Below are 13,563 nucleotides of genomic sequence, written 5' to 3'. Positions count from 1 at the left end.
ACATTTTGGCCCTCCTAGTTGTGCGCCAAACCAAAAACACAGGAAAGTGTTTTTTAAACTGAAATTACCTGACATTCAAAGCAGAATATGGCAGATTTGCCGACTCTGAGACTCAGAAATTCCCCCAGAAGAAGCAGAGAGAGAGTTTTCATATTCAGGCTGAGAAACAGGCTGTTGTTTTGCTTGATTTACTAAATTCTATGAGGGCTAAGGAACTCTTTTGTTGACTTTTGTAGGGCTTCATGTCAACATAAATGCGTCAAAAAGCAACAAATTTACAAAAAGGTGACATGTCTGAGAAAGCCACAAAAAAACATAAAAAACAACAAAAATGAGGAAAAAAGCTACCAAAATGTAAAAAAAAAAGAGTGACATGCAGTAACAAAAGCACGTGAATAAACTCCATGTCTGGCCCTTGGTGGGATTCTCTTTTTCCAGGGTGGCCCTCTGGGAAAATGAGTTTGATACCCCTGCCCTACAACATATATTGTATCAAATTATAAAAAATAAAAAGTTGCATATTAAACTAGGCCTACAATAATGTCTAGGGCAGCCTAAAGCCTTTATACATATTTTTTTTGCATAGAATACTAAGCTGTTAAAATAGCCTAATTATTGTTGGCATGATTTTATAAATACACATGCATTAAAACATACATGTGGCACAGTAAATCCTTAGGATGAACTGTATCTGTGGATGGCTTCCTTAGTGACTACCTTACCTTACCTATAGGCCAGTAAGCCTATCATCAGTGGGGATTTATATCTGCTAATAATATGTTAGATTCATGAGAAGACTTTAACATTTTTGATAAAACTTCAAATAGTAAGACAAATTTGGAGACCCCCCCCTGCATTGGCTCTGAGGACCACCCTAGATCATTAAACAATGACAGTGGACCTCCCTCGATGCATAGGGACAAAAACATGAGAAGCCCCGCTTTATCGCTGTCGCATCCTGATGACTAAGTTCATGTCATAACAGTGTCTCTGTGTCTCGTTTCTCTGGGGAGCCAAATCCAACAGAGAAATCCTCCAACGGTGCATTCCTCCTTCGAGAGCACCAAACACAATCCTACCTAATAAGGGAAAAATCAGCGTTGATATCGAGCAAGAAAATCCCTGTCCAGAAGTCTGGCTCTCCCTGGGTCTGCTCTGAACGCCCAGTGCATTCTTACATAATTACTGAGACTCAACAGCGCAGGCAGCTTTAAGCTTTCACAGGTGGTGTGTGTGTGTGAGTGTGTTGATGCTATCATTCTGAAATGTAGTAACTTTATAGCCCATGTATTAGTTAAACCCCCTGCTAGGCGAGAGGTCCATTATCACCACACGATAGGTTTTTGGGGATGGAAGGGGTGAAAAACAGAGCCATAAAAGGCCCATGTGCTTCTCAGCTGAAGGTGAGATGACCTTCTGCGTTTTATATGTCCGGCTTATGGTGCGCTCTTTTTGTCTTGTAATCGCGACTAGTAGCTCGAGTGTGACATCACATCCATGTCGAAAAACGATTAACCGCGGGGTTGTTTCGTTCTTTTTGTCACACAATACTACGAGTCGGAGAAAAGATGGATTTTTGTAAAATTTTTAGTAACATTTAGGATTCTATTCACCCAGTTATTGATATATTACACAAATATATTTCACAGTTTGATACACGAAAATTACGTTTAGGCTACTGCTCTGCTTTCTGCTCAAGACTCGGCTTAAAGCCATTGTTGTCATATAGCAACCGAGCGTCTCTAGCCAATTTCCGCTGCACAAGCTACAAAATAACTAATTAGGCGATATTTAACTCCTAATAAGACTGTAGCAACATGCCTATAGGCAGCAGTATACAGCGCCATGTGTACAACTTCTTCATTTGGTTACAACAAAGACAAAAGTGCTTAAAATTGTAGAAAACCACAATGTTTACTACGTGTGATGCACGACGTAGCCATCTTTGAAAGTGAAGTCGGGGTCCTCTGAGTTCAGACGACTTGACGAGTCGTATATACGACCTCGGTGGCGTTCTTTTTCTTTGGTGGACAAAAAGAACGCACCATTACTTGCGGTGTGTCTCTTATGTTGCATTCTACCCATGCTTTTATATTTAGTCAATCCAAGGGTAACTGAGGACATCCTAAATGATAATCAGGGGATTTTAGCATGTAAATCTCTGCCTCTGTCCCCCAGGAAACTCATCCGGTCTCTCAAAGCACAGGGCCAGATGTTAAACTCTGGTCCGCGTAAAAAACAGATCCTTTACTTAAGTAAAAGTACCACTACCACACTGTAAAACTACATGGTTACAAGTAAAAGTCCTGCATTGAAAAAGTTACATAAGTACAAGTCTGTAGGTATCATCAGGAAAAATCTTAGAAACCTGAAACGATCTAAACAGTTCTGTCGATCAACTTAGCGTTTATTTGTCTAATCATTTCAGCTGGACTGGATATTGTGGGTAGTTGAATTTATAATAAAACATTGTATTTTATAAACTACACAATGTGTTCTGTGTAAAGAAGTAACTAAAGCTGTCAGATGAATGTAGTGGAGTAAAAAGTACAATATTTCTCTCTGAAATGTAGTGGAGGAGAAGTAGAAATTGGCACGGAAATAAAAGACTCAAGTAAAGTACAAGTACCTCTACATTTGTACTTAAGTACAGTAGTTGAGTAAATGTACTTTGTTACATACCACCACTGTTGTGTTGTGATACGCTTAAAAAAGAAAGTCACATTCGTGAAGCGTAAGGTTTTTGTTTTTTTTCTTTTCCTTTTTTTGTTCCCCATAAGGAGCGGATGAGGAACCAGACTATTCTCTGGAGTTGCTGAGCCAGAGCAGAGCTACTCAGCAGTCAGTGAAGGTCAGTGAACTTCACCACACCCTGTGAATCACAATGGGAGGTTTCCACAGCCGGGAATAGTAACACAACAGTAATGCAATGGTAACACTGTTGCAGAAAGAAAAAGTGCGAAAAGACTAAAACATTCACGCTACAGTTCTCATTCAGCACCACAGCAACTGATGACATGTGATGCTTGCTATGAGGTCAGTATTCCTCATGCTCAACACTAGTCATCAAAAAGTCTTCTTCCATACAAGGACGTGACCGGGTCTTTCTGAAAAGAGTAGAGACTAGTCTGGATCAACTAAAGTACATTTCCAGCATAAAGCCTGGCTTTGAGATTCCACTTCTGCTCTCTTGTGTGTTGCTGTTCTCAAAATCCCGTCGCTACAGGGAAACAACAGCCTTCGTTCGGGGAACGATTGTAAAGATTTACAAAGAATATGTTTACTCTATATATATATATATATATATATATATATTTTATACATTTCCTCTCTAACTGGGACGTTTTGGGAGCGATACACACTGCAATCCGCTGATAATAGCACATGACGTTTAACCACGTATCCAGCTAATTTAAATAGCTCACGTTACTGTTGGCTATTGCGTGAACAGTTAACTTCAGTTAACATTGTATGTGGCGTTCTCTTTTGCGGAGTGCAAATGTTCCACCAAAACAAGTTTCTTCCCGAGACTATTTAGCATCGCTGCGCCCGGAGCTTAGCGCCGGATGCCTAAAGGCCCAGGAGGGCATATCCAGCGTTCCTTTGGAGCGTAGGTTGCGCACGTCTTCAGAAATCAACGCTACGCGTGCGCAAGGTGCGATTCAGCACATGAACGTGGTTAGTCCACGGCGCTGTGGAGAGCTGGCAACGCAAGACCAAGTAGGCCCTGCCCTACGATGAACGCCTCCTCCTCCACATACAAAGCTTACTGCATTGTTCTCGGTATGAACAAGGCTGTCAAAGTGACCACACATACGCCTAATGAACGGCTGTCACGGTGTTGACCTGTGAACTTTTGCGCCCCTTTTGGCGCATCATCAGGACAGTAGTGATTTGGGGTCAGGGGGAGAATCATGTTGTCCATAAATCCTCAGTGACGGAGTCTGTAATGAGCAGGGACAATGACTGAAAGTCCTGAGACTTAAATAAAACTAATAAAACTTTCACGGGTGAACCGATCTCCTTTCACTAGCGCGACTGTTGTTCTCTGCTTCCGAGTGCAGGGTGGTGGGGAGAAATGTGGAGTTAATCATTGACTCCCATAAGGTGGGAACCACTGCACTTGAACGGATCTAAATCCTACTTCACATGCATGGAGTGCACCGGCCAAAACACCAGCTCAGTATTTGCTTAAGATGGTCATTTTGTTTGGGTGAGCACTGACCTGCATTGCGTTGGACTTTAAACACTCTTACGGTACAATCTTCAAAAAGTATAAACAAGTGTTCATTTCCTGGATTGTAACGGAGAGCAACACGACAGACAGAAGGGTAAAGTCTTATCAGCCGTTTGCACGTATCACAATGTCACTGCAGGCCAACAAGTTGCACAACAGGGTCGTAAAAAACCCAAAGAAATCCTGCTTAAAAAGTGCTTAGCAGTGGTGTTAAGTACATTTACTCACGTACTGTACTTAAGTCCAAATGTTGAGGTACTTGTACATTGCCTGAGTCTTTTCTTGTCGTGCCACTTTCTACTTCTACTCCGCTACATTTCAGAGAGAAATATGGTACTTTTTACTCCACTACATTCATCTGACAGCTTTAGTCACTAGTTACTAGTTACATTTTTTGCACACAAACACATGGAGTTTATAAAATACATTGTTTCATTATAAATTAAACTACCCAACAATATACAGTACAGGCATACAAGCTGCGGTTGAAATGATTAACCGATTTAACACTTAGTTGATTGACACAACTGTTTGGATCGTTTCCAGTTTCTAAAATGTGAGGGTTTTTCTGCGTTGAGTACTTTTACTTTTAATACTTTAAGTCCATTTTTCTGATCATACTTACATACTTTTACTTAAGTAACATTTTCAATGCAGGACTTTCACTTGTAACTGAGGATTTTTGACAGCGTGGTATTAGTACTTTTACTTAAAGCTACACTGTGTCAGAACTTCTCCCATCTAGTGGTGAAATTGTATATGACAACCAACTGAATATTACTTTCCAGCCCCTCCCATTCCGATCACGTTTTAACTCCTACGGTAGACGAACCCAAAATTAGCTCTTAGTATCTCCATCGTTTCCACGCAGCTGTTCTAGCCGCTCCGATATTAACTTTGGTCTTGTTGCTTTGCCTGTCGTTTTAATTCTCTTTTTCGCTTCCCTGGCGAGTAATCTCTCCCTGGAATTCGTCACGGTGCCACTGAGTGTAAAAGGGCGAAAGGCGGAGCTATATCCCTCTTTGGCTAATGTATTTTAAAGATGGAGGCGCTACATGGCGGCCGTCATTCGATCGAGTCGCCTGAATGTAAAAAAATGACACCATGTAAGTTCAAGTAAAGGATCTGAATACTTCTTCCACCACTGCTAATATATCACGTTTACAAGAAGGAGGGTAATCACGAGCACATTTGTTGACTAAATGGAAGAGGGCATTTCTTTCTAAACACATTAAATGAGTCACTCTGCAGTTATGCGAGCGGTGTCAGAGGTCCTGCCTGCGAGGTTGATCACGATGCAACCACGCTGGCCTTCTGCAACGTAGAAGACGTGCGGCCCATACAAGGTCCTGGAGCCGCAAGTTTATGATATGCTGTTATTGGGGGATACACACATTTATCAGTAGGGAAGTATTTCACCTCCTTGTATGGTGCTCCTCCAGTTAGAGCAACAGGAGGAGTCAGTCTGTGTGCTTGTTGTTAATGGAGAGGCGATGTAGAGGCAATAAATAAAAACCCTGTCTCTCTGAGCTGAAGAGTATCACATTTGTCTGTTACGGCAGAAACACTTCATTAGAGCTGCAAAGATGAACCGATTCATCGATTATTCGTCAACTATTAAATTAACTGTCAACTATTTCGATAATCGATGAATTGGTTGGAGTCCTTTTTTATGGAAAACAAGTAAAAATTCTCTGATTTCATCTTCTTAAACTACTTTATCTTCCCCTATTTAATTTTTTAAGATCATTTTTTTTGGCATTTAGGCCTTTATTGGCCAGACAGCTTGGACATGAAAGGAGAGAGAGAGAGAAGGGGAATGACATGCAGGAAAGTGCCTCTGCGTCGAGGACTGAGCCTCTATCTATGGGCGCACGCTCTACCACTAGACCACCCAGGCCCCCCATCCTCTCCTCTTTGACAGTAAACTGAATATCTATCTATCTATCTATCTATCTATCTATCTATCTATCTATCTATCTATCTATCTAGAAGACATTTGAGGATGTCACCTTGGGCTGTGGGAAATACTGATCGACATTTTTCACCATTTTCTGACATTTTATAGACCAAACAACCAATCAATTAATCCAGAAAATAATCTACAGATTAATTGACAATGAGGTGCAGCCCTACACTTCATATCGTTCAAGAGAATACATACGTTTGGGTGGATTCGTGAAAAGTGAAACGGTAATGCAATGTGTCAGACAAAGCATGAGAAAATGACGGTTAACTACAGAGAAATCTCACAAATCCTCCAGCCTGTCAATTTGCATCTCCAAAGCCGAGTGCAGCCTGTGGATATGAGGACTGGCAGCTGGACCCCCGGTAATATCACAAAGGAAATCAGAGCCGGCTGTGGAAATCACCCTGACAGTAAGGGGAGCCGTCGGTGGTGACTGGACGGCCCTGATTTCAGGTCATTAGGCCTGAGATCTGCAGCAAATGATTTCCTCTGAACACTCTCGAGCTCTGCCGACAGTTGTCGATGCACACCTACGGTACGGTATAGCTACTGGGGCTGCACAATAGATTTTTATTTATTTTTTTATCCTTATCGCCGTATCACATTGCGAAAGGCTGCGAAATATTTTTATTTTTATTTTGTTGAAAGAGAGTATCAGTAGAAAACTGCACTTTAAAATGGAACGGTCATCCTTGTTTTCTTTGCTGGTGCCTTTTATTTTCTACTCAATGTTCAGTTTGTTCAACAACAAAAAATGTTGGAAATGATTTTTTTTTTTTTTTAAACAAGCATTTTTTTGTATTTCAGCAGTATACTGAAAGCAGCAGAAAGGCAGAACAGAGTACACTTTAATATCTGTTTATGTATCGTTATCGCGATATTCAACAACACATTTTCCTCATATCGTGCAGCCCTAATACCCATTGATGACACTGCCCACTTTGCCCTTTCTCTCTCTCTTTTCTCTCTCTCTCTTTTCTCTCACTCTACTTGCCAAAAAGCTCAAGGCAGTTAACTCCCACAGGTTCCAACATCAAAACTACACGCATCACATGGTGTCAACTTGTTTTCAGGTGCGCTGCGAAAAAAAAAAGCATCAAGACAAAAGTAGTGTTGGGCAGGTCTGCAGCACTAATCCTGCAGAGCAGCCCCGAGCAGTCAGACAGGTTACTCAACCTTAAAAACAAAAGAAGAAAAAAAAAAGCAGCCGACCAGACCTAACTTTCCAGTCTCAATGTTTAAGATCGCCCCTCCTGCGATATCAAATCTAAGCTCCCATGGGGAAAGAGTGTACTCACCTTAAAAAGTGGTAACTCACACCTCTGTCTGTCTGAGTCGTGCACGTAAACCACGCTGCAGAAACTCCCTGCTCTTTCACTCTCTCGCTCACTCATGAGACTAGCCAGGACACACAATCTCTCTCTCTCTCTCAGCCCTCGCTCGACCTGCCTCCGCGGAGGACTTCCCGGTTGACAGGCATCGCCATAGCAACCCACTTCTGCCCCCCCCACCCGCCCCCCTGTTCAAAAGGCGCCCTCTGCTCTCTCTCTCTCTCTCTCTACTCGGCCTGTCACTTCGGGGTTGCACCTCTGTCACTGAAGCAGCCCCCTATTGTTGGGATGAGGTGATATTTCACAGCGCAGGGTTAACCAAAGGGGGGGGAATTGCAAACAGTTCATCACCTCCACCTCCCAGACAGTGACTCCATGATGACACCCCCCTATCTAACTTTTATCCCTCCCATGCCTTCCTATGCTTTTGTGTGAGCGTGTGTTTTATGTGTGTGTGAGTGCAAAGGCCAGATCTCTGGCGTGGAGGGAGAATAGGAGCTCTTTCTGTTCCAGTAGCTCTGGAAGTGTTACTCTACATTGTATAGTCCACCGCTGACAACATAAGTCCCAGTTCAGACTTTTCTCCCATTATCACACGCACACATAGGCTACATCCATACGCACACAGGGGAGAGTGGGGTGATTTGTGCTAGGGGGGGAAGTAGATCCACCCCTTGTTTTTGGAAAACTATAGGATAAATTGGTCATGTGACCACATCATTTTGAAAAGCCATCAATTTTACTCATCCAAAGAAGCCGTTTACTTCAGAAATCACTGGCACAATTTAGCCCAACGTATTCCCCCAAAAGGCACAACTTACCCCGCACCAGGGGCAAGTTGTGACACAAGACCACTTTTTTTCCCAAAAGCTATATTTCTGAAACAATTTATTGCAGATCCAAAGTTATTGTTCTCAGGGATGCACCACATCCTGAAATATATGTACATCGTTAAGTTGAAGGCATTAGTGTCATGGCTTCACTTTAAAGTCCCTTTGAGTAAAAACTGGCACAACTCACCCCACTTTCCACTACCGGTTATTTCAGGCAACCTTGACATCCAACAGTATTGTCGGATGTCAAGGTTGCCTGAGAGTCTGAAAGATGTTCAAATTATTCAAATGAGCGATGTACTGTATGTGCACAGATAAGTCGGTCAGCATTCAAATTCCAGCGGGGTGGTTATGTTCGAACCACAGAGCCAAAAAACAGTCAAAGAGGTATGAAGCTCAATTCTCAAAACTGTTGCTTTTGCATGCCAATACTTTCCCAAATAAAACCAGGATTTCCAGTTTGCCTGCAGTTCTCGCCAATGAAGACAAACCTGAATTGTGACTGCGAGTCTGCAGCAGGGAGGCTGAGTCGCAAGGTGAGCGATCCAGTCACCTGCTCACAAATGCAATCAGCTTTCACAATCGCGCGCACTTTGGGTTCAAGTAATAAACGGGGCAGGAGAAGGAATATGTGTCTCTGTGCGTGCGGTTCAGTTCCAACTTGAAATCGAAGGACTCAGCTCTTTTTTTCTTTTTAATAATTCAGTGGTCTGGCTTGGTAGAGAGAAACTCAGGGCACATATCCACTTACAGAGCCTGCGCTCCTGACAGGGTTGTTGTTGCCAAACAGTTGAGCCGCTGAACAAGAGGGGCAAGCTGGGCGGTGCAGGATCCAGGCGGAGGGCTCCCCCCCCACATAATCGGCATCGGAGCAGACTTTCACCCTGCTGTGACCACATCTGACACCCTGTCACTCTGCCGCTAAATGAGTTAATCACGCAAGAGGCGGTTGTAGCTTTGGCCCGGGAGCTGACGCCTCTCTCTCTCTCTCCCCCCTTACACTGGCTCCCTATTTATTTATTTTTTTATTTTTTTTTGCTTTTTCTTTATCACAGAGAAACATTGTCAGAACAGAAGGAGACAGCCAGGCATGATGAATCCCGGCAGACCTTTATGCTGTAAAGGCCAACCACTTAGCGGTATGTGCCAGCATGTTACTACAGAAGCTCATTAACAGCCAAATATTCCAGCGAGTGAATAAAACATGACATAAATGTGTTATATAATCAAAAAAATCCAATCACTTGATGACTATAGCCCGTAGGACTGTGCTCGATTGAAGAAAGTCTTAGTCGTCTGACACTCATTCAATTGTATCGACTAATCGATCAGTTGATTTAAATCGACAGATCTGTAAATCTGAGTTTCTCCGCAAAGATTCACGCAAAAGCACCACTTTAATTCTTGTGTTTACCAGAGAAGTGCTCGTATGTTTCTTGGAAATAAGTCATTCAGCACGAAAAAAAGCATCAAACATGACTAATCGACTAAAGAAATCTAAGTTGACTAAGACCAAAACGACCGATTAGTCGACTAATCGACTAAGAGGGAGCAGCCCTAATAGCCCGGGTGTTTTTTTTCCAGCCACTTTGAGGAAACAAGAGAGAGCAAGTCTGTAAAAGTCAGGAGATAAAAGTTATCATCCAATAAAAGTTATCATCCAATAAAAGATAGAACTTGAGAGAGCTGAGTCGACAGGTGAAAAAAGCATCGCCATAACCAGATAAGGAGGTCTGGACATCACGCATACCACAGGTTGTCAACTTGCGGAATGTCTCTGGGAACAAACACACGAGTTAGATGTTATTTTAGCGGTAAACAACATTTTTCTGAGCCGTGCACGTAAAGGGACTGTGGGTCACAGTGTTTACTGACGAGGACAAAAAATCTCTGGTATAGTTGTGCATCCTTATTGGGCCCTGCTGGGTCTTATTTTGAGTTTATGTTTGGTGAAGAGAAACAACAACCAAAGCCACAACAGGAGGCAGCTTCTGGACGAAGGTCTGATTGATAACCATCTTCTGAACCACGGAGAGTCAAAAGATTGGCATGATCTACCGTAGTCCTCCCACCCGTCCGCCCCTTTGTCCATACAAACGCTCGACTGTTGCTCAACAACGTTCTGAGAAAAACTGCAAAAGGAAACTATCACAACAATGACAAATAAACAGCCCTATCTTGTTTGTCTCAGTGGTGATAAACCGAGTGATGGAAGGGAAAAACCACACAATGTCCACATCTGTGTCAGAGGCAGCTCCCTTTCAAATACAAAAATAAATAAAAAATGTCCCATCAACACCGCCACATTAGAACTACCAAGTCGGTCAGATGAAGCTGGGGAAACTATACTCACGGGCGAGAGCAGGCTGAGCAGTGAGGTCTCCTTAGTGCAGAGGCAGAGAGGAAGTGAATGAAAGAGAAGGAGGGAACTTCTGCTGCTCTTCTCTAACTCTCCCTCCCTCCCTCTTTCTCAGGCCAACAGGGTGTTCTTTTATCTTTGGTGAATGATTCAGCGTGGGTCTGAATGTTTGACTGAGCGTACGTAGGCGTGCGTATGTGTGTGTGTGTATGGCTTGTGTGTGTGTGTGTGTGTGTGTTCGCATGCACTTTAAAGCTCATCATGGAGAAGGCACTCAGTAATAGTTTCCATCCACAGCTGGAAATAATAGAGATTCCCATACAGGCAAAGGCGCAGTGGCACCGCCCTCCAGTGTTTAACGTGCAAGGGGGAAGAGGAGGCGATTTCCATAGCCATCTCAATAAATAGGCCTGGGTGACACACACATGTTATAATGCACTGCCCCAGGTCTTTAGTTGATTCAGATCAGGCACAAAAAAAAGACAGCCTGAGTGCTTTCCAGGATCCAGGTGGCTCTATTATTGCTCGCCTGTCACTTTGCAACATCCTCTTTCCATTCAGGAAAAAGTATAGTCTTAAGTACACACATTTTGCAAAGGCCCACACACAAACACACACACACACACACACACACTCGCGGGCCTTCAGAGAAGTCCCAGTGTAAATGTTTCCATGTTCTGTTCCAGCACCAGACGCGACAACCCACCCAGTAAGCCTCGCAGCAAAGTCAAAGAAGTCTATGCTAACGCTACTGCTTTTTCTTTTTAAGTATACAGTGTCATCAGCAGATGAGCTGCGTTTCTGCAACTACTGAGTAAGTGTAAACCTCCGTTAAGCCCCTGAGAGGTTTATCTGTCGGCTCCCACTCCCATGCTTCCCTCTTCCCTGAGGTATTAGTCTGCAGACGCCTGCAGGATTCCTGCGAGTCCACCTCCAAGTCTCAGCTCTGCTGTCCAAGATAAATATTTAACAGGTTGGCTGCGAGATCAGCAGCCAAAGGTCACAACTCTCTCTCTTCCTCCGGGAGTCCATCTCCACGTGGGACCCAGGACACGACCACGTCACGCTGCACACGCAGCGACACCTCCAGTTAGTGTCAGCGGAATCGCCGTCACATGAGAAACAAGCTTTAACAGAATGTGGAAAGAAACCTATTCATTCTACAAGGAAAATTTCACATCCAAAAAAAGCTGAATTTTCAATATCTCAGCCAGCTTTTAATCACTTCAGAATTGAATTTTGGAATTATTCTATCAAAATTATTAATAATAAGAAATGTATTTATACAATATTCTTTCAAGGAAATGTGATTATACAGCCTACCTTTCCATTTATTTTTTTGGTGGTATTTATTGTATATTTTTTGCTTTCCTCTTTTCTTACTGTGTATTTAACTACCTTTCTTCTTAAGTTTATTTATGTTATGTCATCATTATGTAAAGTTTTAATGTTCATGGAATGAAAATGAAAATGTGATGCCCAATTGTTCAAAATTGTTTGTATGACATGTCTGTGAAAACATGCAAATAAAGTTGGGAAAAAAAGATGTGTATAGAAACAATTAGTAGTTGCAATAGTTATTCTGGTCTGATGTTTCTGTAATGTTAGTAAATGGCTCTATGATGCTATGTTTACTTGTATGTCAAATTTAAATTCCGTTCCCAGCAGCAAACAAACAATACATCTGTGAACAAGATGCACTTTGCCAAAAAAAAAATATTCTCTTGTTTCACTTTCACACATAGACTGTTCATATTAATAATAATATACAGTCTATGCTTTCACACTATTTGTTATGCAGTGGACATTCACATGACCAGCAGTGCCACACTGCCACTTAGTGGGCCGGAGAAGAACTGTGTAGAGTTCATATTTTACCTTGAATACACACAGATGTCGCCAAAATCACAAACACGCCATCATCAATCTGTAGAAATAGTTTCAAATCAAAACATCTAATTAAACACCGAATCAAAATATATCTTCCCTTATTCAGACAAGAAAAATCTTAATCTGCACAGAGAATGAGTCATAGACAAATTATCAATACATATAAGAAACATTTAGCCTACTTACACAGGTGATTTTCGTTTAAACGGCTGATAACGTTAATCTCAGGAGACGTTTGACTCCGCCAACTTTGAGCACCGCCCCCGAATGAGGGGTAGGCTACTTCCTGAAAATTTCCGTCGATTTTAAAAGAATTAAAAAAATAAATAAATAAAATAAAAATAATAATAATATAGGCCTAACTCAAAATATTAGCACAAATCCGTACTAAGCAAAAAAATTGTCCGCTAAATTCAGCAGACTTTCATTCTGGATCACCTCCGAAAACGTTTTACAAAATAAAGTCTACGAACGTTTTTGTATTTATTTTTTTGTATTTATTTAATTCAAGAACAGTTCGAAACAATTCATTTTATTAGCGAATTTCATTCGTTTTTAAATGCGCGAAAAGGACTAGGAAGTGGTATACGTATTTAATCCTAATGACAGCATTAAAATTAAGTTGGAAGTGTCCAACTACATTCTAAAGTTAAAATGTAAATTAGCTTTAAAATTTGGTTGGTTTCCTGCAAATGTTACAAATACTCGTCCATTCAGGTGATAGTTAGCTTATGGTATTACAGCTTTAGTGCGTAACTTTTTGCATCTACATTCAAGCCATTGCCAAATGAGTTGCTACGAAGCTAATTAAGACTATCAGCTCCACACAACTCTCTCTGGATCTCTCAGTGTGACTATGTTCAGAAGATTGTGGTGTCCGGTGACTTTCCTGCGCAGAAACTCGAGTGAAGATAATAACCTCTTCTGAAGAGTCCATCATGTTT

The 13,563-nt window shown here is 41.9% G+C and overlaps 1 protein-coding gene across 4 annotated transcripts in view; it reads right to left on the bottom strand.

Annotated features, from left to right (window-relative positions):
• Positions 1 to 10,820, bottom strand: part of sorbs3 (sorbin and SH3 domain containing 3) — a 42,493-nt gene extending 31,673 nt beyond the window's left edge. For 3 of the 4 annotated variants that reach the window (XM_028577872.1, XM_028577874.1, XM_028577875.1), the window contains exon 1: positions 7,505 to 7,677. The gene's annotated coding sequence lies outside the window, so the exon portion shown is untranslated. Of the gene's footprint in view, positions 1 to 7,504; positions 7,678 to 10,723 lie in introns of those variants that run through there. The other variant, XM_028577873.1, reaches the window with a different exon arrangement.
• Between the last annotated feature and the right edge of the window lie 2,743 nt (positions 10,821 to 13,563).

Source organism: Perca flavescens, chromosome 5, assembly GCF_004354835.1.
Source record: "Perca flavescens isolate YP-PL-M2 chromosome 5, PFLA_1.0, whole genome shotgun sequence".
Lineage (NCBI taxonomy): Eukaryota > Metazoa > Chordata > Actinopteri > Perciformes > Percidae > Perca > Perca flavescens.
The sequence above is the reverse complement of the archived record's forward strand: the minus strand, read 5'-3'. Positions and strand labels throughout refer to the sequence as shown.